The 24,074-nt window shown below is 43.8% G+C and overlaps 1 long non-coding RNA gene across 1 annotated transcript; it reads left to right on the top strand.

Annotated features, from left to right (window-relative positions):
* The first annotated feature begins 11,264 nt into the window (after window positions 1-11,264).
* Window positions 11,265-18,190, top strand: LOC134521682 (uncharacterized). The gene is made up of 4 exons (XR_010072831.1): window positions 11,265-11,738; window positions 13,981-14,214; window positions 17,172-17,291; window positions 18,135-18,190. It is a non-coding gene; the product is annotated as an uncharacterized LOC134521682 (long non-coding RNA).
* The last annotated feature ends 5,884 nt before the right edge of the window (window positions 18,191-24,074 follow it).

Genomic DNA, 24,074 nt, shown 5'->3' with positions numbered 1-24,074 from the left:
ATACCTTGCCCACAAAAATAACAAAAAATAAAGATCATAATAATAGAGCCTCTTCAGCTTGTTGGCCTGAAACTGGATTCGTGGTGTTTCCTTTTGCAGACTCACTCATCAGCTTAGCCTGAAAGTAAAACATTTTTCATCTGTTCTGTATGAATTCCATGGTCAGTCAAATCTGGATGCTGATGGAAAAATTCATAATAAATCATTCTGTTTAAGCCATATAGACTGTGTCTGTGTGCGCACATAATTTTGTGTGTCCACAAGATAAAAAGGTGTATTTCAAAGCAATGTCACCCTCAGATGTCACTAGCTGATACAGTTTCTTAGCCTACACATCGCATATTGTAAAAAGGACATCTGCTTTATATATAACTGGGGATTCAATGAAGCAGCAAAGCTGGGATCTTTTTTATTATCCATAACTTTCCTTGCAATGGACCAATCCAAGCTTGGACTCTCTCAGTATTTGGAGAACATTGTTTCCACACTTTGGTTCAGTCCATTATGGCACTCTGTGTCAAGCTCAGATTTTGAGCCAAACTTCTCTGAAGGATAGCGCTCTTTCATCTAAGTATGAATAATGTCCTTTCAGAAAACAGTTTATATTTAGAATAAATAAGAACAGACAGACATACACACGCTCATACGCTTATGGACCCCAATGCACGCGCTTCCAGGAGCACAAACATGAACAAACAAGAGGAAAATATTGTAAACCAGATGTTCTCTGGGTTTGAATGCTCCATTGGTTTCCATACACCATGGAAGGTTCTGGTCTGCTAAGGGAGCAGAAGTAAGCTCGCCATAGGAGCTTGCAGTGCTAGCAGTTTTACCTTGCCTGGGAGGTGGGAAGTGGTGGCTTTCTTCACTGAAGACTGACTTTCTGAAAAAAAAAAAAAAGAAAACCGATGACATTTCCAAAACAATATTCTCTGTTGAGATATTTGAATTATGGGCCAAAATGCTTTCCTTTTTGGCCAAAAAAAAATATATATAGAATCAAACTCATTCATGAGAGCTATGGTTGCATGCCTCAAGCCTCTTGTTTTCTGGGCTCGTCTCCCCCTTCTTGTTTTACAGCAGCACATTAAGACCGTGCAAGATGGAGATACCGAATTTCTGGGCACTGCGGGGTGCGTGGCTGCAGGGGCAGGAGGCATCTTGGCATCCAGGCTGTGGATCCCACCAAGGTGTGTGGTTGGGATTCAACAGCTTTTCCCTCTTTCGGCTACCAAGCTTGTTCCAGTTTTCAGGTGTTAGATATTTTTCAAATAAGCAGTAAAATATGGCTTGAGAAACAGACACTTTCTGCTCCCTCAAAGGGAAAGAAAAATGTGCATCTCAATGAAAACCCTATTTTCTATTAGAAACCAGTTTTGGTGAAACAAAGTCACCCAACCATACAACTCGGTCCACACAATTTCCGCGTGTTCCCATCTGCTCCTCCTTCCCCTCCCTTCCCAATCCCCAACCCATTCTCTGCCTGCCTGATATATGTTGACATGAGAATTAAATCACTAAGAAGTATGAATGCTTTAGCTTTAACAGAAAGCCAGGTTACTATTCCTAGCATGGAAAGTTAAATGAAATCATGCTGTGAGCGAATTCCTATTGATTTCTTCAGGATTGATCAGAAACATTTGTCAAACTTTTGTTTTCTTTCTGTCCTACATCTTCTTTAGACACATAGTTAAACATACTAAGGAACGTTTACATTTTAAAAACGTGTTCTAAGGTCTTTATATAAACATACATGTAATAAAAGTGCCTGGTGATTTACATTATCTGTATACATTCAGATACTTTATTTTCTAAGCCAAGGTTTTAAAAAATAGGTGCCTAAATTCAGACACCTAAATCTATGTTTACAGTCTTTGGTTGCCTGATTTTCAAACATGTTAGCGCTCAGAAGCAATTTTTTTTCTGTTAACTTAAGGTGCCTAGAAGTTTTGGACAAAAATTACATTGGGCTGTTTTGCATCTACTAGAATCAGAAAGGGAAAATTAAGGAAAATTATAAATATACAAAAGGTGTAAAAGGCAAAAATAAGGAACTAATAAATCCACAGTTTTTTTCCCCACATTTAATTGAAGAAAATGAGATGCATTGGTATAAGGCACACGAGTACAATCCAGCAGATTTATGCTTGCTAACTGAATTTGACCTCAAGCCCTTCTCCGAAGCATTTGTCTTTTCTTCTTTAGGTTCACACTGAGGCCTCCAGTTTCAAAAACGTGTGTGCGCTTCTGCACCCAATGTATGTGCATATCCAGTGCGACTGCATACGGAAATGGAGCATCCACGCCAACTTTACAGCTAACAGGCTTTTTGCGTGTGCGAGCCTCTGAGGGTTGTATGCGAGAAGGGTAATTGCGCATGTAAATCCAGCGGGCAGTCACACACACAGCTAGAACGTGTACAGCTGCATTAATACTTTTTTTTTCCTTTTTTTTTTTTTTTTAAACCAGCTAGCAAAAGCAAGTGAGAAAAAGGATACAGTTTTAGACACCTGGACCTTGAAATAATAATAATAGGAAACCCCTAAAAACTGATTATGAATCTTGAAATGATGTGGTTCAGCTTTCAAAACCTGCCCCTGCGTCCCCCTTCTAAACACAGGTCACTCTTACATTTAGGCACTGTTAGATTTGTGTTTTTAATTACCATCAAATCATTTTTTGAGGCAGTAAACATAAACTGACGCTGTTCTAAAATCTAAAGGGGGAAAGTTAATATTAAAAAAAAAGTACTGGGAAGAAATAAATAAATAAATTTATAACAAGAAAAAGTTAGTGGAGCAGCTGTGTAAATAATACGAACAATGTTAAAGAATAAAAGGAAACTGCCAGAGCCACTTGGGATGAGGAGGGAGCCTAAAATCACTGGCTGCTCTAACTAGGTCTTGCTTGTTGGTTGCGCCTGGTTTTTTCTGCCAACTCCAATTCTGCCTTAGAAGGCACTTTCTTGAAAGGCACCGGAAGACGGGCAGGAAAATGAGGTTATCCCATAAAATAATCTACTACTGTTTGGTAAGGGCACAGGAATAGAGAATGAAGCAATGGTTTAATATTAGGACTAGAGGCTGCATGAAGTAAGTAATTAGCTGAACATTAACTTCATTCATCAGTGCAGAGTAAATGTTGAATTGTGTTGAAGGCAATGAAAAAATTTGACGGCTTGGCTGCAGGCTTTGCTGAACGACACCGCTTGTCCGTGAAAGTGCTCTGGACCTCAAACACCGAGCTACGTCTGTGCACCAGGAGCTCCGTCCGGATTTAGGAGCGAGCAAGGTAAGAAAGGCATCCTCTAATGTCCTGGGGGCAGGGGACGTGTGGTTTGGGACCTGGTGGGTGAGTTCTCCATTCTTCATCTGAATTTTGTAACAGTTTTCAAGGCCTTGAAGATAGACTAGGATCAGCAGAGAAGAAAAAAAAAAATCAACTAATGCATATGATCTTGTTGTTGCTTAGAAGTTACACAGAATAAATCAGTAATATAAATTAGCCTGGTTTAATCTAACTAGAGATCGGTATGTGTAAGGATGTAAATTAAATTTTTGAGATTTTACTAAAAGACAAGGTGGTAGGAAGAAATTATTAGTTAAATCCTAATGATTATTATTTGTCAGGTGTAATTCTTACTTTGTAAATGAATGTAAGGCTTCAAAAAGGAGCTTTCTCTGGGCAGGAGTTCCGTATTTCTCTGCAGAGACCCAGTGCAAGGTTGAGGCCATGCTGCTTTGCAGCCATCAGCATGGTTTGATCACCACAGAGAACGGAGCTATCTCTAGGGCTCAGGAATCTCCACATTGATTTACTCTGGTATTTATGATACCACTGTGTATGAGAGATGGGATTTTTGCCATGCTGATACCTGTCCACAATGTGAACTGGATCAAGAGCACAAACAACCCGTTTCCCATTGGTGCAAGAGCAGCTCTTTTATGGAGAAGGACCCAAGTTGCACTTGGACTGGACCTGCAAGGTGTAGAAAGGTTGGGGAACTCATTAACAGTTCCCTTGGCAATCTCATCCCTCACCATCCTCCTGCCTTTCCAGCAACAGGGCTTTGCAGTAGGAAACTCGCCTCCCAGCACCAGCCCGAATCTAGCAATGGTAGCCAGGGTTGCTATTAAACCACTGGACCGAGGTGACGCTGCTCCTCGGCTCATTGCAGCATCCACTGAGTGCAGGAGAGCAGCTCTGCCATGTGCCCAAGCTCACATACTGCCACAGTCCCCACCAACGCAAGCCAAGATGTGGCCCTGCTGTTACCTTGGCAAAGCAACATAATCTACCTAAACGTATACTGAAATTGTCTTGCTGTCCTGCCGCAGTTGTGATGGCTGCTGGTATGTGCTAAGCATCACGAGCCACCACCGCTGGGCTAAAAGTTGTACAAGAGCCGAGTTACCAGCCCATGGGTCTGACTTACTTAAACTGGCAAGGAGCCAACGCTCTGCTGTAGATCTGCTGGAAGGCAGAAAAGAAACCTGGTGAAGAACAGTCTGCAAGGAGTCCCTCTGTGCCAGTATGCTAAGTAGAAAGTCACTGCTGAACACACACGGGCCAGCTCCAAAACCTGTTTCAAACTGTGGGAATTTTTGCACTGACTATGATGGCCTTTGCTGCAACCCGTGGGCTCTGACCTGCCACATCCTGTGCAGCTGCACAGTCGTCTTCGTGCAAGCAAATTAGGTGCATTATAAACATGGAATTACCTGCAAGTGCTCTAGAACTAATTTGTGTCAGTGACATGAGCAAATCAAGGTACAGGACAAAAGAGACAGGATCTGATACATCTAAAAGGTAAGTCAGAGGCCAAAACAAATGTAAAGAGTTAGTTTGGAGAATTCTGTAAATAACAAGAGAAGGGAAATAACACCACTTGGGGAGAATTTTCAGGCCACTGAAATCCAGGGGAGTTTAACCATTGATGTCAGCAGGACAAATACTGACATTGTATAAAACACACAAATGTTATAAGATGCAAAGAATTTTAGGAAGGAGGCCAAGCTCCCTAATTGCTTTCCAGCAGATTCATCATTCCCAGCACAACATCCCATCCATTGGTATAGCTGTTGTTCTCAACCTGGTATCTTCCCCTTGCTCTCATATTTTTGCACAAAGGTGGTTGCAAAATTACGGTGCCACCTCCTTCAGGAGTGAGGAGGGCTCATACTGGGAGAAGGAAAGCGTTTGGAAATCAGTACCTAAGATCTGAATGCTCCCTGTATGAATTCTTTCTCCACTATGAAACATCTGAAGCCTGCCTGGTGCCTACTCCGTTTCCTGAACAAGGGCCATGGGGAGAGGAAAGCCAAGGCAAACTCTGCTCCAGCAGCACTGCACTTTTAGAGGGTTTCTAAGGAAAGTCCAGCCAGCACAAATTAAAGCAGCCTTGTGGGCCCTGGCCCTCGCCGGCCACACTAGACACCACCATAGTGCATGTATTCAAGGATGGTCATGATCTCTTTGACTTTTAGGTAATATTGCTGACCCAGTGCCTTGAACACCTTGGTGAGCTTGTGCAGCATTTGCTGCTCCTTATCAACCATGCTCCCGTCTCCCCGGTTCGTTAGGACATGGGCAAATGCTTATTGCTACTTTTGCACGATCGATTGACTGCGAGCCGTATCCTTCCCCAGATTTCATCAGGATTTTCTCTGGTTAGTAGATGCTTTATTGCCCTCATTATGAAGTGCAGTTGCTGTATGATGTCAAATAACAGTTACATTGGGTTTTGGGTTTTTTTCAGTTTCCTTTGCCAAGTCTGAGTCACTTGCTTCCTGACTGAGTTGACTTGCTACCTTAATTTTTAGAACATATTGTTTTAGTAGCTGTGTGACTTTATGTGCGTGTGCATGAAAACAAGCAAAAAAAAAATTATATTTGTAACTGAAACCTACCTATCTATCTAAATACGTGCATAAAGCAAGTATACGTTAATTCAACAGAGCAATGGTGGTCTTAGAATTTAATTACAACCTGAGTAAATCTGGTGTTCCGAATTGGTGTCTCATCCTGCAGCAAGAAGACCTAGAAGACTTACAGAAAGATAAAGCACCTCCATATAGCTAATTTACCTGCCTTTCTGTCATTGCAAGATCTGGCAAGAGAGTCAAACGCCACATTTTCCCAAAGGTATGTAAAGCACGCAGAACTGACGGAAAGATTAACAAGTTTTCTGTGGAAGGAACGTACATCTGCTAGGGTGAGGAGAGCCTTCACTGATGTGCCACTTGTAAATGCATATGAACTCTGTAATAGGTGCGGTGCTTTTGCTCAACAGCTGCAATCTTTTCATTGTACCTCTTTTGTTGAATTCAGATAAAAGCACTTCATCGTCAACAAACCTAATATCTGTTCTTGTCCCACTTGAAAGGGTCAAATGAAATTTCCCACCAGAGAACAAAAAAAGAAAAAAGCTGAAGCTGCCTCGTGAGTTTGGGTGGCAATGTGCCAAGAGTGAGGGGAGGAGAGGTGGTGTCTCCGGTGCCTCGGCAGAGCGATAGTGTCAAGAAGCACAAAAAGTGCTCTCCATGCTCCAGAGAGGCAGGAATAGCAGGGCAGCCAGACCTGAGCTACGAAATCGCCTCCCTCCTGAGGTGCTGATCCTCCTCCTCAGAGAGTCCCGTTTGAGAGAACAGATGAAGCTATTTGGGGTTGCTGTCTCCTGGTGGAGGAGGTCAAGAGGCAGGGGTGCGCAGGCTGGAGTGGGAGCCTGCTGCAGAGCAGGGAAAGCCTCTTGCTGACCTGATGGTCACAGGCAGTATTCCCGATGTACCTGGTTCTGCAGAGAGCAAAGGTCCAGGAAGCTGGTGGGGCACAGAAGATGGAAACTCTTCTCTCTTAAGCCTCTCTCCACTCATGCATTGCCCAGGATACTGCTTGCAGCCTCTGTGCCATATTGAGAGACTTAAAAAATGGCTTACTTTTACAGTAACAGCACCAAACCATTATAAAAATGTACACACAACTTCAGCAGAGTTGCAGCGTACGTTATTGTGTCAAAGACATTTCAGCCCTTTACAGCAAATGCAGTGTCTATAGATTTCCAGCAGTTGACGGGGGAAGCAGGTGTATCTTTAGCCCATTCAGAAGTGCACTTAAGTGTCTGTAAATATTTTGCTAGGTCAGAGCTTCTGTGTGCTAATGAGCCACACGTGCCAAAGTGCCCATTTCCCAGGGGCCTCTGCTTTGCACCTTCTCTCAAGCCTCTGCAGCATCAGTGCAAGACGTTCCTCTTTGTCTAGTAGTTGTAGCTTTGTACTAATAATTTCTCCTGTGTCCCTGCAGAGGCAGCTGCCCTTCCACTGTAGAAAAGAAGTTATCCTGAGAGTAGCAAGGCCAGTCCTTTCTGCAGGTTGTAGTCCAGCTCACTGGGGGACAGTCCTCCTACCAGGAAGATCCTGGTATCTTCCTAGATCCCAAGCCTGGAATGAAAGCCCACAAGGAAGTCAGAGACCAGACATAATTAGAAGCCATTTTAATCTTTCAAGGTAAAGCTCTTAGGTACCTATAAGCTCTTCTTTGCATTATTTCACAGGCTATGGAATAATAACTCCTAGAGAACTGCGGCACCGTAACCCCGGGGAAAGCCTGTGGCCTGATGAGGGCAGGGGATGGGAAGTTCAGGCACAAAGAGGGAAGCCCCATAATGAAAGACCGTGGAGTAGCCCATCACTAACACCCTCTTCCCATATCAGCAATTGGACTCAGCTATGAGAATAAAAGGGACCTTGGCTGCGAATGACTTAGGGCAGCATAAATATGTATTATGAATTTTAGGCTCAGACATAATTAAATGCCATTTGTCAGATCTATGCTTGTTTTTCATCTCATTTGAGTTTTACAGAATGAATTAACTAACAAATGTGCCTCCAATTCTACCATAACAAATCATTTCTCAGAATGGTTGCCTCCAAGCAGCAGCGAGAGAGTGACTGGGGGGAGTGACCTTCTGCTGTGAAGTTGTCACGTTCCAGCAGAGCCCTGAGTGGCAATGACAGCCTCGGTAATGGGGAGCCCGTAGTGGCCTGGCAGTCTTGTTGATAACTTGTTAATTTATTTAGTGCAGCGGTGCAGAGGCGAAGATCTGGAGTAAAGGGTGGGGTGGGCTGAGCCTCAGGGTTGAAATATGTAAATATTCTGGTTTTGAGGAAAAAAAAAATAATTCATGTTCATTGTCATTGAGTGAGGTTGGTGACAGGTGCCACTGGCAAGCAAATAGGCAAATGTTTGTACCGATGCAGATTTCATTAAAAAAAAAGATACAGCAAATGTATGGTCAGCGTGTGCAGGGTTTGGGTAATAGAGCAATAAATGCTCCTCTCCTGGCCGTGTGGGAGCACGTTTAGGGCACACCAAGTGACTGTCATTCTGAGCTGGGAGAGTCATAGGGTGCCTTCAACAGGCAAAAGGGAGAATGAGTTAAAGACCATAGGTGAAGAAATCCTTTCATTGCAGTTTAACTGTATCTTGAAGAGTTTTCTCACTTTGTTCCATAAGACTAAAGCAAAGGTCCTCTTTATGCTTAGCAAATTATTAAGCAAATGGATGGACTTGTTAGCTATAACTTAGCTATAGTTTCTAAAGTACTAAGAAGTGCTCATAAATTTGTGGGTGATGTGTACTTTAAAGGATCTGACATCTCCTCCAAGTGACAAGCTCTTTCCAGACGCCCGACCCATTGGTAATGGCACAAAGTGGGTACCCAGAAATCAAAATGTTCATTTTCCTTTTGGATAGTCTCACATGTTATCCGCAGAAAAGGCCTTCTGCAGCTGTATTCTTCATGCTGCATAGTTCATAGATTTATGAGTGTATTTCATCGTATCAGGTTAATGAAAATACGCAACAAATACTCTAAAGAGAGCTGGAAAGCAACTTTGGTAAACTGGTAAAACAAACAAATAAACCCGATAGGAGTTGTCCTCTGTACAGCTCTGCAGACTCTATCCTTAAAATATCTTAAAGAAGATGGGGTAGAAAGTATTTAACAAATAATATGCTGTCATTTGAAAAACAAAACCAGATGGTGGTGTTAATGTATCCAGTGACTTAAACATAATGCCATGTGTCTGCAGGAAAACAATAACCCCCACACAGCACAATCCTGCAAACCTGAAGTCGTATCCACCGAGTTCTCTTATGAATGGGAGGAAAGAAACGGCACCCTGGGACCAGTTATCAACAGGAGTATTGGTGGCAAGTGTTGCATCTCAACCATGAGCGCGGCCATCCTCATGGCAGGACGAGAAGGAAAAGTCAATTTTGCTCTTCCCCGGCAAGGGGAGCGATGCTGGGGGCTCTCCGCAGGCACCGCCAGCTCCAGTCTCGTTGTTCTCATGTGCTGCAGGGACCCTCGTCACCCTCACACCTTCCTTTTGCTTTTTGCAGCTGAGCTGCATCCCACAGCTTCGGGAGGATTTGGAGTGCACGCGGGACACCTCTGCTCCTGAACTCAATACACGGACACGCACGAGGAATTTCCCCTGAACATTTATTATCCCCGGTACCATAGTCAACAGTTGGCTGGGTAACTGAGCAAATTTACTTGAACTTTTTGTTTCCCAGGTCTTATTTTTCTAAGGAAGGCAATAAATCAATGACAGGAAAAGTACTCACCAGGCAGAAATTGGGTAGCTCCATGACTTAATCAGCACTGATTAATGCCGGTCGGGAATCTATCTCTGCATTTCTTTGGAATACATTTTGGAAAGTCTAGTAGTTCCTAACAGAGTTTTGCATGAAAAATTAGATTACTTTCATATTTCTGTCTCTCCTTAAGCAGTAAACTCCTTGAGACTCAACACCATCTTTCCCTGTAGGTATGTACAGGCGCTACATGGACCAGTGCTCCCCTGAGAGGTGAAGCCAAGATTTCGGTGATCGCTGGAGAGCCCAATGCCGGGTCTGGGTAACAGGGAGCGGAAAAGCACCAACAGCTGTGGCCAGATAAGATGCTTCTCTTCCTCTCTGGCTGTAACAAACTGAAAACGCTGAAGAGACGTCAGAGAGAAGCAGACAGAGGTAGGGACAGGGACGGAGCTGCGTCAGAAACAGCCCTTCTTCTGCAGGGGTGGAAGAGGAGCCGTGACTCCCCGAGGAAGGTCAAGGCCGGCCAGCGAACAACCCGGGCAAGGAACCCCCAGACGGATAAACAATCCAGACATCTGGTGAGATCCCGGCATTGCTGCAATCAGGGGGTTTTTGGCACTGTCTTCGACACTGCCAGGATTTCCCTTGTAATTAGCAGCGTGCAGCCCGTCTGGGGAGGATGTTCCCTCCGGAAAGCTGCTGGAACCGGGCTGCAAATCGAGCTTCATCTCTGTGAACCAAAGAATAACACCTAGTTAGTCTCTGGCCCCCCGAGTATGAGAAAAATGCTAACTTGAACTCAACAAACATTAGGTGCTACCAATAACTTTAATGTCCGGCTTGGATGCTGCAGAGATTTTTCAGGTGCTACCGAACAGCCGCCCAGCACAGCCATCTGTGTGTACTGGGACAGACTAGGAGCAGCCAGGGGAAGGGATCCAGGGCTTGATGTAAACCTCCGAGCATGCAGAAGTGTTTGCCTACCCTTCTTTAGCACCAGCAAGTTATGAGCCAGGCAAATTAGAACAGTCAGACTGGTAAGACCATCAACAGTAATACATATTTTATCTTCTACACTCATCCAGCCACACAAAATACCTCCACAATAGGGGTTTTCTTTAAAAAAAAAAAAATTTAAAAAATCGGTGTTGTGAAAGACCTCAGCTACCTGTATTTGAAGATCGTTGTCTGAAAAGATGAAAAACATACATTTTCATTTCATTTCAGATTAGCATGGTAAACAGCTAGATCTGTTCTTTCAAGTGGAGCATTCAGCTCCATTTGTTAGCTTTGTTGCTGATATTTCACCTCTCTTTTATTTACTTAACATAGTTTGACAAGAAATTCTCAGTGAGATAATATATCTACATGAAAGACCAGCTTGGGGAACAAGCCCAGAGGTTTCAGTGGGACAGAATCCATTATTTACATCTTTTTGCCATTTTGGTCTGCCTCCGTTCCACAGAAAGCACTCGGAAGAGCTACCCAACCAAGCTAAACATTTTGGGTAGAAAAATACATTCTATTTTTAGGGAAAAAAACCATTGTAACATCAGTGTAAATCACGACTGCACGCGTTGTGAAAAAAAAAAAAAGAAAAAATCCAATCACAAGTGATGGAAGCTATCACCCTGTGAAACAATGCCCTCTCCCCGGCCAGGCAGGATGGCCCCTGCTGCAAGGAGCTCCCAGGACAAAGCGAATTAGCAAATGTTCCTGTTGCTTTTTGCCACACAAAATTAGCCAAACCGTATAGAAGTCAGCTTGATTTCTCCTGAACAGCACAGTAGAAATGTTCCTTACACAGCACCCAGCCGGTGCAAGGAGATTCTGAGGCTGAACTAAGGCAGGTGATGGAGGACACCAACATTCTTCAATAACTATCAGAAAGAAAAATTGCTTACCCGGTCTGGGTGGCTCAAATACATAAACCAGAGCAGTTTCACATCTAGCCCGTTCCAGCTCTAATCACTCATACCCTGAAGAAACCCAGGTCACTGGGGTTTGCCATGTGTCAGCGGCGTATGATGGGATGATGCCGAACGTTAATTTAAAAGCAGGCACACGCGCCGTAACCAGAGGCTGTCAGGCTGCAGGTACAAGAGTGCGGCTCCAGCTCCTGCACCACCAACACGGTAAGTGACGATGGGAAGTTATTACAGCCGGGGAGCACTTAGCCAGTGGTCAATGAGAAAGGATAAAGAATATTAAAGAAGGCATAAATAAATAAATAAATAGGGTAGCGAAATTAGAGGGAACGCACAGTGAATTTTAAAAAAACAAATAGAGAAACTAAAGTATACTAAAAACTTACCCGAAGAAAAATCCAGGCCTTCGTGACATTCCCACATGAGCCTAGGTGAAATTTCCCTCTCGTTTTCATGATGGTGGAACAGGTCCTTAGGAAAAGGGGGAAGTTTGGACATAACGAAAAGAAAGAATGTACTGCAAAGTGAAGGAAAATAAGTGAGCAGTGCCGTACAAAAATAACGATTCAGTAGCTGGTAGGCAATATTGTCATCTCTGCGCACATCCAAGGACTTAAGTGACCCACTACTCTGGCTGAGGATCTGCTCCATTAATAAAAAGAAAGAGCAATTTAAACTATGGCTTTTTTCACTGTGTTTTATACAGGTTTGGGGAATATGTTATCAAAGGCTCCAATTCTGGCCAAAGCCCACAGGCGTCATCACCTGTGGTCAGGCCCTGGATAGAAAGATCAGAGCTATCTTTGCGTAGCCCTACCACCAAAACCAGATCAATTGGAAGTAGCTCAAAAGGAAATATTCTACAGGGAACGGATGAAGATGCGTTTAGAGGAAATAATCCCCATTCAGGATGCCATTATTAAAAGAGAGAGATAACTATCAGAGCTAAGATATGTCAGGGCAACCTCGTTGACATGGGACTGGAGAACTTCCACTGTAAAAGCAGCGAAACTAGGTCAGTGCTTTTTGAAGACAGGAAAGCTCAGGGTGGACATCATTATTTTATATACTATTCTAAGGGGAATAGCTAGGAGAGGTGTTAGAAAACTAGCGTCAAATACGAGAACAAATGGGCAGGCTCTAAGAAAGGGAAATGAACAGAAACTAAAGGAGGCTCGAGCTCGAGGGATATAAACATTTCTGTACACAATAAGTAGTCGATGCAAGGACAGGGTTACCGAAAGGGGTAGTAAAAGCAACCAGTAAGGAGAAGCTTTGTGGGGTACCTGAGAGCAGACAAACCTGTCTCTTGATCTTGGTCTGTCCCTAGAATCGCCCAAGTTTCAATCTCAAAATTACTTTGAGATTCACATATAGTAAATCTCTGTGCAAGCGCAATAGCTTGAAGTGACAATTCAGTTTATCACTTGAAGATAAAACTCAGAAGAGCATTTGCCTTCTAATTCTATTAATATAAATGTAATTACAAGGGCTAATTCCAATTCAAATGTTAACTTATAAGGGCTGGTGGAGGTAGCAGCCTACGGAGAAAGAGATGATGCTGGAATCCCTGATCCTTACATTTGATCAATAGTTCAGTGTTAATAGACTTTATTTATGAGTTGGAGCATATGGTTTGAAAATGAGCTTAATGATTAGGTTGCATGTGTATAGACACACACTTCTCTAAACACTAGAATATTTGCATGTTGCAGTTGTCTCTAAAGTAGAAAGAAAAACCTCTCTGTGGCATAACAGATTAGAATAGTCTTTATTTCAAAAAAGAAAAAAAAAGTAGAATGCTAAGTATTATGCACAACTTCCAGAACATGCAGCTCTAAACACAGACCAAACCAATACTCTTTGTTCCAAGTATCTAAGATGTATACCAATCACTAGGAAAAGAAAAAAAAAAAAAGTAGATTGATGTAATAGCCTGGGGCAAAGGGAATTTGGAGAGGGGAATCAGTGGACTGTGCAGTCGAGGGCTCTTTTAGTGTAGTTTCTTATATCCTCCGAAATTTAAGGCAGACCTTCTTCCAGTAGAAATAAGTATGGCATTATCGATGCTGATGGAGCTGAGCTATGGATCTGGTCCCGAATACCTTCTAATGCATATATATTCTAATGCATATAAAGAAGAAAATGGGAAAAAAGGTAGCATGAATGTAACAGACCCAACAGTCCCATTGAATATGGGTCAAATTCCAAGATCCTGTAAAAAAATGTAATGCCAGCCTTGTTCCCTGGGAATTTTCCTTGTTTAGAATAATAAAATTTTTCTGCTGTATTACCTTGGTCTGAGTAATGTCACAAACCTTCCTCCTTTCTAGCCCAATGGTTAAACAAGAGACATTTTGAAGTGTAAGCGTGAGGAGGAAAGAGTCCAAGTTGCTCTGTCCCCTTCCATTCAGCTCGGTGGTAGCAGAAATGTACCCGTGTCTTCCAGATCCTAAAAATCCATGGCAATGAGACACTCAGAAATTTGGAATTCAACAGAGGATTTGCAACGCACATTTTGAAAACTTTCACGATACCTTCAGATCAATTTTTGAAGAAGTGCCATGAAGTGATACCGAGACGAACTCGCCCATCTCACCCACCGCAACAGCCAATGAGATACTGATGTTGACATGGAACCAAAAATTTGTCACGACGCTGGGAAAGAGCAAGGATCAGAGAAGTGAGTGATACTGATCAAAGCAGATGAGAGTCAGGAATGTTTATACAGGAGATGCAAACGCGCACACGTACCTCAGCTATCTGAAGCCGTCAGAGTTAATATGCTGTCTATTAAAATTTGTTCAAATGCAGCACCTGTCACAGCACGTACAGGAAAAGTGTTTGTTAGGTCAATCTTACACGAGAAGCGCGAGGTGCAGGAGGAGCAGAGCTAACCCCAGCTGGCTGGGAGCGGGTGCGTAGCCTGAGCAGTGTTCTCTCTCCACCTCGTCCTCTCCTAGGCACCAAACCCCACGGGTTATTGCACTACGTGGACTTCAGTTTTACTCCAGTGTGGTCATTTCTCACAATCTTAATAGTATTCGAATGTCTGGCATGCTTTAATATTTGTCTTTTAGCAGTACTTTGCTGAGAAGGGGAATGTAATGCTTGTGTGCTACTGATTGTCTGTGGGGGTTTCCTCCAGCCAGAGCTGGAGCTCAGGGCTCTCTCCGTCCCCTCGCACCCTCCTGGGTCAGTGCGCGCAGGAGGACGAGTGGCAGCATCCTGGCAGCACAGCAGCCACAAGCCTGGTTCCGCTGTGCTAATACTCTGCTGCTGTTTTGGTAGCATATATAGCCGCGGTATCAAGGATATACTTAAGATGGATGGTGTGCTGAAGAAAATATGATGGCCAATGAGCTTTCACCTCTCGCTGGGTGCTTAAAACAACACTCCATTACCATAGCAGCTGGGCACTCTGTGGGAAGATCATTCATACCTCATCCATATACAGGCTATCACAAAAGATTCCTTGTATTAGTGTGTGTCCTTAAGCAATAGGAAGGCTGCAGATTTGTATTTCAGGCAGTCCCAAATGTCGTTGTCATTGTCCATGCCGCTGTTGTCTACCTTAACCTGAACTTTGAAAGCTCACTGCACATCAGACAGTTTCAGAGCAAGTCCGTGTTCTTAATGAATAAATGAAGTTACTGTTACTTTAGTTTATTCTAAGTGTTGAACCCAGCATGGGATCTAACCTGGAATAGTCATCTTGAGAATATTGCGGTGGAAAGCACAGCGTAGGATTTAACATTGGAAATTAGAAGTTGATCCTACTTCTTATACAAAATTGAGATTGACAAAATTGAGGTTTATCTACATAAACCTTTAAACAAAGATGTGGCTCTGAATCAAAATTAGGGAACTGTAGAAATGAAGTTGAGGATTTTGTTCTCTTAAAGGAAACTTGCCCAGCAAGACCATCAGCAGAAAGAGCTGCCGCAGCGGAGTGCTAAGCAGAGATGTTAATGGAGTCAGTTCTTTTTCTGGAGGTCAATTTTGAATAAATCAGGATTGTTTAAAAATGACAATTATTGATTAATTAAATTTAAACTTGGAGCTTAGCCCTCTTAGTTTTGAAGAGTCTGTACACCAAATTGGTATGAATTACCAACTGAAAGGAAGAAAAAAATATCATTATTTAATTAACTGCTGTTCAAATTGGATCTAATGGCAGCAATGGTTTTGGAGGTCTGTTCCCCACAAGTACAAATAAAGGGGGCTTCTGCTAGTCTCCTGCTGCACTCAAATTCCATAAAGCAGCCTACTCTGTGTCTGATTATAAAGAATAATATGTCCACCTCCAAAATGCGATCCTCAAAAGACAGAGTACGATAATTTGAAAGTAGCTTGTGAGTCCAAAAGTCGAACAGCAATCTGCACAGAGCTGGGTTGCACGGCTGTACGCGCAATTTCTAGGCTTAGAGGGATGTAGCTGAAAGTTAACTGAGCAGGGCTTGGGTCTGAAAGAGAAACGCTCAGCACAGAAACCCAGGAGTATCCAGGTACCTAAATTGGAGGTGCTGCTCCAGCTCTACGCCTGATTCGCACTGTAACCGCTCACTTTGTGCAAGAGCTAACGTGAGAGCCGGCAGGATCAGGCCCTTTGCGTATGGAATTGGAAGAGGGAAAAGGGGCGATGTTCAAGGAGATGTGGTACCAAACACGGGGGGCTGGAGGCGAGCAAAGTAAGAAATGAAGGGGCACCACGTTGGCGTGAAGTGATACGCTGTCACGGGCAGCTCCCAAGCTGATCCCACACTTAAAAATAGATTGACATTTATCCAGGAGGTGAGTTTGTTATTCTGTAACTACAGCATTTTCCATTATGTTTGATAAGGGAAAGAAGATTGGATCTTGGTCAGAAATATAAAAATTCGTCTCCTAGCAGGGGATAATAGCAGGAGAACAGGGGCAGATGACAACTGCAGATTTAAGAGAGTTCAGTGCAGTCCCTGGCAAGGAAGACACGTTCAGTGCTGGACTGAGATGGTGTCCCACACACACGGCCAGGCCACCCCTGTGTCACCCAGGCTGAGGGACATCCCGCAGGCATCACCCCCAGGTTCTGCCCTGCTCCTCTCCCCTCCAAAACTGTCCCTCTTGGGTCACCCTGGGCAATTCTTCCTGAAAGTCGACTTACTTGATGTCGCGCAGAAAGTCATTAGAGCAAGATAGACAGGGCCAACGCGCCAGTAAGACCCTGACCTAATGGAAGTATTGGGGTGGAACTGGGATGTGTCGCACACGTATGTCCAGCATATGCCTGGATGGATGCGAAGAATGCATGTACCGTCTGGCTTTTCAATTGTACGTTGGGTAGTGCAAAAACCTTAACTTTTCACAAAACAATCCAAAACTCTTTTGTTTCAGTGTGTAACTGTTGATCTAAAATGGGAGTTCTTGTTTTCTAATTCACAAAGCTTAAAAGATCGCTCATTTTATATTAAAATGATAGCCTTTGCAAGAGACCTTCAATCTAATTAAAGCCAGGAGATTAGCATCCCTTAGAATATTTGCAAAGCCTGCAATGTGAAGTTAATGAAATGTGTACACTTTTATAAAGCTTTAATTTTTAATGAAATAATTCAGGACCTGGACCCTGCTCCTCTGTCTCACCTGCTTTGCCCAAAACAGGGACTTGTTTACAAACAACACCAAGTCCCGGGGTGAAGAAAACAGAGGACAAGACAATCGAAAGGCTTCTTTGTAACTACGACAAGCCTGTCTTTTATCTCCTCTGTTCAGCCTGAGAATGTAAGTATCCCGATACGTAATAATGAATAAGAAAATAATTTTAGAGTGGCAGTCATTTCTTAAGGTTATGGATATGTGTGTGTAGATATGTAGTGTAACATTTTTATATACAATATAATGTAAATAATTACATACTATACTTATATATATAAATGTGTATATATGTGTATATAAGAAATTGTACATAGAATTCTATATAAACCCACAGTGACTGCTAAGGGACCTGAAATAAAGCAAATAAGGCAAAAGAGAGGCCAGTGTTGCAGGGTAATGTCTCCTATTTGGAGAGACGGGCTGAGCTCAGAGGCGAGGGAGGGGAGCAGCCGGGGCTGTAGCAGTCTAGTTCAGGGGCACGACCAAAGGAAATCCTAAGCAATTCCAGCCACCTTTTAGGCTTGGCTCCTCTAACGATGGCCGCACGCTGCGGTGATGGCTTGAGACGGAAGAGGAGAGGAGAGAAGCGAGCCCTGCTCAAGGACGCGCCTGCTCTCCCCCGTGCCGTGGGGCCGCGCGTCCCGGGGGACACGCACACCCTTTCCTGGGCTGCTTTAGACACAGCTACGCCGTCAGAGCTGTTTACTGTATGTGCTGCTTTCGCCCTTTGCGTCACTGTCTCTGAATTTTGCCACCGGAAAAAGCTGGCTGTTGCATTCAAAATAGGTTGGGTTTTTTTCCGTAGCGCCCCAGTCCTACTTTACATTATGCTTACTGGGTCTTTCTGAAACGTAAATGTTAGAATATCCTAATCTTGCTCTACGTTTTGAAGCTGAAAGATAAACCTGTTGTTTAATGAAATCCACAACACTACAGGAATAGTAACCATTGTGTTTCTTCATTTCAAAGAACGGCTGAAATCTAACATCTGGTGTAACTGTACAAACCTGACCTTAGGTCACAGTAAGTATTGTATTGTTGATGATGGATACGCTTTTTTCATTACAATGCTGTCTCCATTCTTTCAGCATCCATGCTGTGAATCCCCAGTTATAGCCAGGACTATTGATAAATAACTGATTTTTAAAAATACAATTCTTTTTTTTTTTTCTTACACTTTTAAGCATGCATTGTAAGATTTTTTTTTTAAATGTCTCTTCTAGTTTGTTGTCAACAATATGCTATTATATGAGCAAACTCTTCTGCATGATAGCTTTAACACACAATGATCAAGGAATGTGTGTCTGAAGGTGTAGCTATGATCCTAAAAGAACAGTGTCACAAAAAGGTGATCGTCTCCGGCTATCGCCTTCCCCCGTACTTTGGGGAAGCATCTTTAGACGCTCATTTTCTTAAAGCCCTTGTGGGCCTAGGGTTTAAGGTTTAAATTCTGAAGCAGGTGTGGACACCTGTCAACGTGTCTCTGCACATTATTGCTTCAAGATTTGAGCCCCCGTGTGAGAAATGAGGCCCTGCGCTGTCCTGTAGGATTGGTGTCCATTATTTCTAAGGCCTGGGGTAATATGGACTATACCAGCGATGGTGAAGCAGCTCGCAGCACTGTAACCAGGGCTCCCAGCAAGCCCAGTAATGTACCAGTCAAGGAATTAAGATATTGCCCTGGTAGCACCATAGCTTTAATTTTTTCCCCTAAAACTAGGAAAACTGAAATTTATTTTCCAGTTCTTTGGGCGCCATGAGCCCAGGCTCTTTCACGCTCAACTCTTTGGGACAGAGATGCTCACTGGGATTTCCAGACACCCCAACAGCAAAGGGGAAGCGTTTTCTTTCCTAATCCATACGCAAGGTTGTAATACACGTACTGTGTTCTCCCTGGGTGCTAATATTGCCTCATGGTGTTACTGCGTCATGAAGCAGAGGTAAAACAGAATACCCTTGGCTCACCGCGCTGCCTACAGAGATGTGCAGAACGAAGTTTTGACTCCCTAAAGTCCCTACGCTTTCTCTAACCCAGCACTGACCAGCATGGAAAATATCTGAAGGCACGGCATTTACACAATTTACACAATTACATTTAAGAAACATCTATTCATTTCAGGTCTGCCAAAGCTAAATACGTTTATAGATCCGTTCGTAATTATTTTTAGAGTAGAATTCTGTTTGTTTGACAATATCTGAAAAATGAAATACCTGGGGCAACATCTCTGAGCACAGCATTGGAAACGTGGGGAAATACTTGCTGTAATTGTGTGGGGTTTATTTAATACCTCTTAGCGCAGAGTTAACTCGTTCAGTGAGGACAGCGTGTCTCTGCCCGCTCTGTCGCATGAGCTGCCCACCCTGCCCTGGCTGTACAGGGCTGAGCAGAGCAGCAGCCTTGGGCTTTTCTCTGCCTGTTCAGGTTACCAAAACACACACTGGCACACACCCCCTCACCCCTTAGAGCTACTACTCGACAACAGTCTTCTTCCTTACTCTAGATGTTCACGCTTTGCAGTTAAGAAGCAAATTTTCATCCAGTGGCCTCAAAGTAGTTTGCTAACATTTAATCATAGAATCACAGAATGGTTTGTGTTGGAAGGGACCTTAAAGATCACCTAGTTCCAACCCCCTGCCCGGGACAGGGACACCTCCCACCAGCCCCGGTTGCTCCAAGCCCCGTCCAACCTGGCCTTGAACCCTTCCAGGGATGGGGCAGCCACAGCTTCTCTGGGCAACCTGGGCCAGGGGCTCACCACCCTCAGAGTGAAAAATTTCTTCCTGAGATCTAATCTAAATCTCCCTTCTTCCAGTTTGAAGCCATTACCCCTCATCCTATCACTACATGCCCTACGTCCTATCACTACAAGCTTTCTTGTAGGCTAATTAAAACTTTCTGCCTCCATGTGCAATAGATACTGGTCCCTTTGACCAGATAAGCAAAGAAAGGCATAAGGAAGCACCAGCAATCTACAGCTTAAATTCTTTTAAAGGGTTTTCTAATAGGCAGTTGAAGCAGAGGTATCCAAAGTCAGCAATGAAAGCACAGGCATGGGTTGGCCTGGAGCACAGAAATCCATGGCACCTTCTCCCACAGCCACAAGCCAAGGACGACAGGCGAAACTCTGAGTGCAGCCGCACGGGTGGGAGCCACCAGCATCCTGGGACGGCAGGGGGCTGGCGGTGGGTTTCTGTGCCGTAAGGATGCAGAAGGCTCCGGACCCGCCGGGCTGCAAACTGAAATGCATTGGCAGGACAGTTAACAAACCCCCTGTATTCTTCCCACCCATTCTGCACTTTCCATGACCTCTTCCTTTCATCGGTGAAAGTAAATTGAATTCAGCACCTTTAAAGACCCTGTCTGGATCCATAACATTCATAACCATGCTGTAACCATGAATGAAAAGCTAAGCCAGAGTATGGTTTGTATCCAAGGGCTCTTTTGCTTTTTATATGTTTACATATACCAGCCAATGGTCAGCAAATGAGCGCCACGGCTTGTAATGAAATGTTCGAACCATCTGTTTTAATCTGCAATTTAATTTCACTGGAAAATATTAAAGTTGTTCCGATGGTTGGGTTGGTACGGCTGCTTTATATGAAAAGGATTGAGTATCCCAGAGCAATTATGCTGCACCAAGCACATGCTATGGGTATTATATTCTGTATTGTTATTTTGTTCCACTAAAAACATTAAAAAGCCTTAATACAGTGTGACAGAGTTTTAGGTCTCTCTTTTTTGTTAGAAACAGGTAGCAGATGCTGAGGACAAACATTAAGGATCTTTTTGAAAGCAGCATGAATTTTTCAAAGTGCTAAAAATAAATAAAGTTTAAAAAAAGCTAGCATGCAACCAAGCAAAGAGGGACTGAGGAAGAGGAGAAGATTTCGCTGTCACACAGAGGAAGGTGCCCCAAGTTGATGGTCAGCACGTGGCAGTGCCTGTGAGCCAGCGTTTCGCCCTAGTGTCATCTCCTGCAATGCATTTCATTAACCAAATAATCATTCCTTGCGTTAGTAAAATAATAAAAGTAAAACTAAGCTGTGTGAAATTATTTTACAACACGTCTGACATTGACTTTTTGTCTTTACCAGCAGCTGCGTTATGGCACAGGATTAAAATATCTGCTCTTGTTTACGGCAGTGCTAAATTTAGGCGGCTGATCCCTCCTTTCTGTGCTCCTGCATCACATCCACCCCCAATCTCTGCAGGCCTCTAAAGAGACTATGGCTGAGAAAGGAAGAAAACCCCCTCACAAACCACAACTAGTTCAAATTATTTCCACTTTTTTTTTTTTGGCAAGTGGGCAGAGCCGGCACGGTGTGCTGCTGGGTAACCACCTTTCTTATTTTCATACACCTTGAATATTTATGTTCATGTTCGGCTTGCAATACCATGATGCCTTGAGGTATTTTTCATTTTAACAAAACAATTCATAAACTTACTCTTTTTTTTTCTAGGTCCACCAGCACAGCAGGCCTGGGGGTTGGCTGAAAAGGATGGCCAGCAGTTGCTCTTCCAGCAGGTACAAGTCTTTCTCCCGCCCCAAATTTCCTATGTGACCTCTAACAAATCTTATCACTCTCAATGAGCAGCGTCCCATGCCAAGGTCCCGCTCTGCCCCGCTTCTGGGATGTTCATCTGCTCCCGTCACAGCTGGGATGGATATAAGGCTGTAACGAGGGTATTGTGTTGGCATACCCAAAATACAGTGCCTTTCTGCACGTGCCGTGACTCATGTGTCCGTGAGGGATCTGGCAAGAGGGACACACACGTATTTCCCCCAGCAGAAACTCCCCGTCTCGGAGGCAGGCAGCGGTGCAGCCCTGTGAACCCAGTGCTTCAGCTAATCTAAAGCCCTGTAGGGCGTCGGGGCTAATTAACTCAGCGCTGTGGCATCCTGACATAACTATATGGCTTCTGGGACCCAAGCTAGTATTTCTACCCAGCCGTCTGCTGCGCTGCATGATAGATCTGCTTGGCCAACGCTTGCTCAGGGGTCCCCAGCACAGGACAGGGTGGGCAGGGATTGCTGCCCCCATCCCCGGACCCTGCAGCAGTCATTTTCCGCCATCCCCATGGCCACGTGTCGCTCAGCGTTCTTTGGAGGAGTATGTGCTACTTGCAATGCCTTTTTCCTGAACATAAGCTGGAAATTACTGATTTTACCTTACGCAGCGAGTATAAAAGCACTAATGTCCTAATGAAGAGTCTCACTTAGCTAAATGCTTCATACAGCTGAGTAAAACAAAGAGTTTTACTAGAGCTTAACCCAGTCGTTAATAAGCTTTTTAACCCTGACCTTTCAAATCAATGATCTACCACTGGTTTTACCTTTCAAGAAGGAATTCCATTTTCAAGTGATAAAACATATTTTGCACTCCTTACAATCTAATGATTATTCTCAGCGTTACTGGATATATGAGGCCATCAAACCATTAGAAGGTATAAAATGTATTAATGTACAGCATTCACGGCTACATTTGCTTTAGAGTCAATAAAAGGGAAACAATTTATAAAGGGCATTTATGCTCATTACAGAATATCGATAGATTGTTTCTCCCATCGTTTCTGAAGTATGAAGGACTCCCTTTCGTGATGGATAGGAGAGGATTTGCATAAGCTCTTTGCTTACGCCCTGGGCTTCTCCAGCACGGAGCTGCGTGCAGGGCTTTGTGGCCAGGCTTTGGGCTGGGATGCGTGCGGGCTGGGACCGGGGCGGTACCCACAAATTCCTCCGTCCCAGGGGACCAAGCACCGCAATTCGGGAGTTATTCACAGCTCTATGGACAGCTATGGTGCTTCCAGCACCGGACACGAATTATCACAGGGCTGTGGGCAAATCGGGTGGAGGTTAGAAAAGAAGAAGGGAATTTGTTGGTGAGGAAGGTCAGGGCTGGAGTGCACAGATGATGGCAGAGCTTTGCAGAGTACCTTCCTAACAGTAGGAGGACAAGAGAGGCTGCTTGCCACATACAGGGGAAAAAACAGAAAGGAATTATGTGTGGGGTAGAAGAGGATATATGAGCACTGGCACTATAGCTAGAGGCAGAAATTTCATAGTTTGTCCTGGTGAATAACTCAATTAACTGCAGAAATAAAATCTATGAAGAGACGAGTGATTAAGGCACTGGCCTGAGTCTCAGCAGACCTGGATTCGGTTCCTGGCTGTTTTCAGATTTCTGTCTGACTTTTGGCAAGCCTCTTCAACTCTCTGCGCCTTCTTTTCCCATCTGTTAAAGGGGAATAATAATATTTCCTTTCTCTCCTGCCTATTCCAGCAGCAAGTTCTTCTGGGCAGGCACCGTCTCTCTCACAGTGTGTGTACAGGGCTTTGCCCGCAGGGGGTTTGATCCCTGCACCAAAGCAAGACTTGGAGGGATGGGGAGGGCCATGCCATAGAAACCCTCTTATTTACAATTTCTGATGACTAGGGAACTAAATGGTATGGTATAACTTGTTAAACGCATTTCTTAATAGCAGTTCTTCAAGGACGAAAAAAAATAATAATCAGTAAATTAGAGAAGGAAAGTGATTCAAGTCTCTGTGAAAATTTGTAAGAGCCTGAACTTATCTTCTGAAGTAGAAATATCACAGTTTGAGAGAACAGCGAAAGCATTAGCCACAGCACAAAAGCAGAGAGTTGGCCTTCTCCATTGCTGATCTTGCTCCTCTACACATCTGGCTTCTCTGTATGGACTGACCTTTTCAGCATGTCTCACCGACAAGCCATCGTCTCGATGCACATGGTGGTTTCCCCAGCGTGCATATGCTCAGGCCCATCTGGTGGGGTGAAATTGTGCCCGTTCACAGGCACAAACGTGCACACACACACACGGCAAGCGAGAGTAGGTAATATCAGTTGCAGAGCACTGGTTTAAGAGGACAACCGGCAAATATATAAAATT

This window comes from Chroicocephalus ridibundus, chromosome 10 (genome assembly GCF_963924245.1).
Source record: "Chroicocephalus ridibundus chromosome 10, bChrRid1.1, whole genome shotgun sequence".
Classification (NCBI taxonomy): Eukaryota; Metazoa; Chordata; class Aves; order Charadriiformes; family Laridae; genus Chroicocephalus; species Chroicocephalus ridibundus.
The sequence above is the reverse complement of the archived record's forward strand: the minus strand, read 5'-3'. Positions and strand labels throughout refer to the sequence as shown.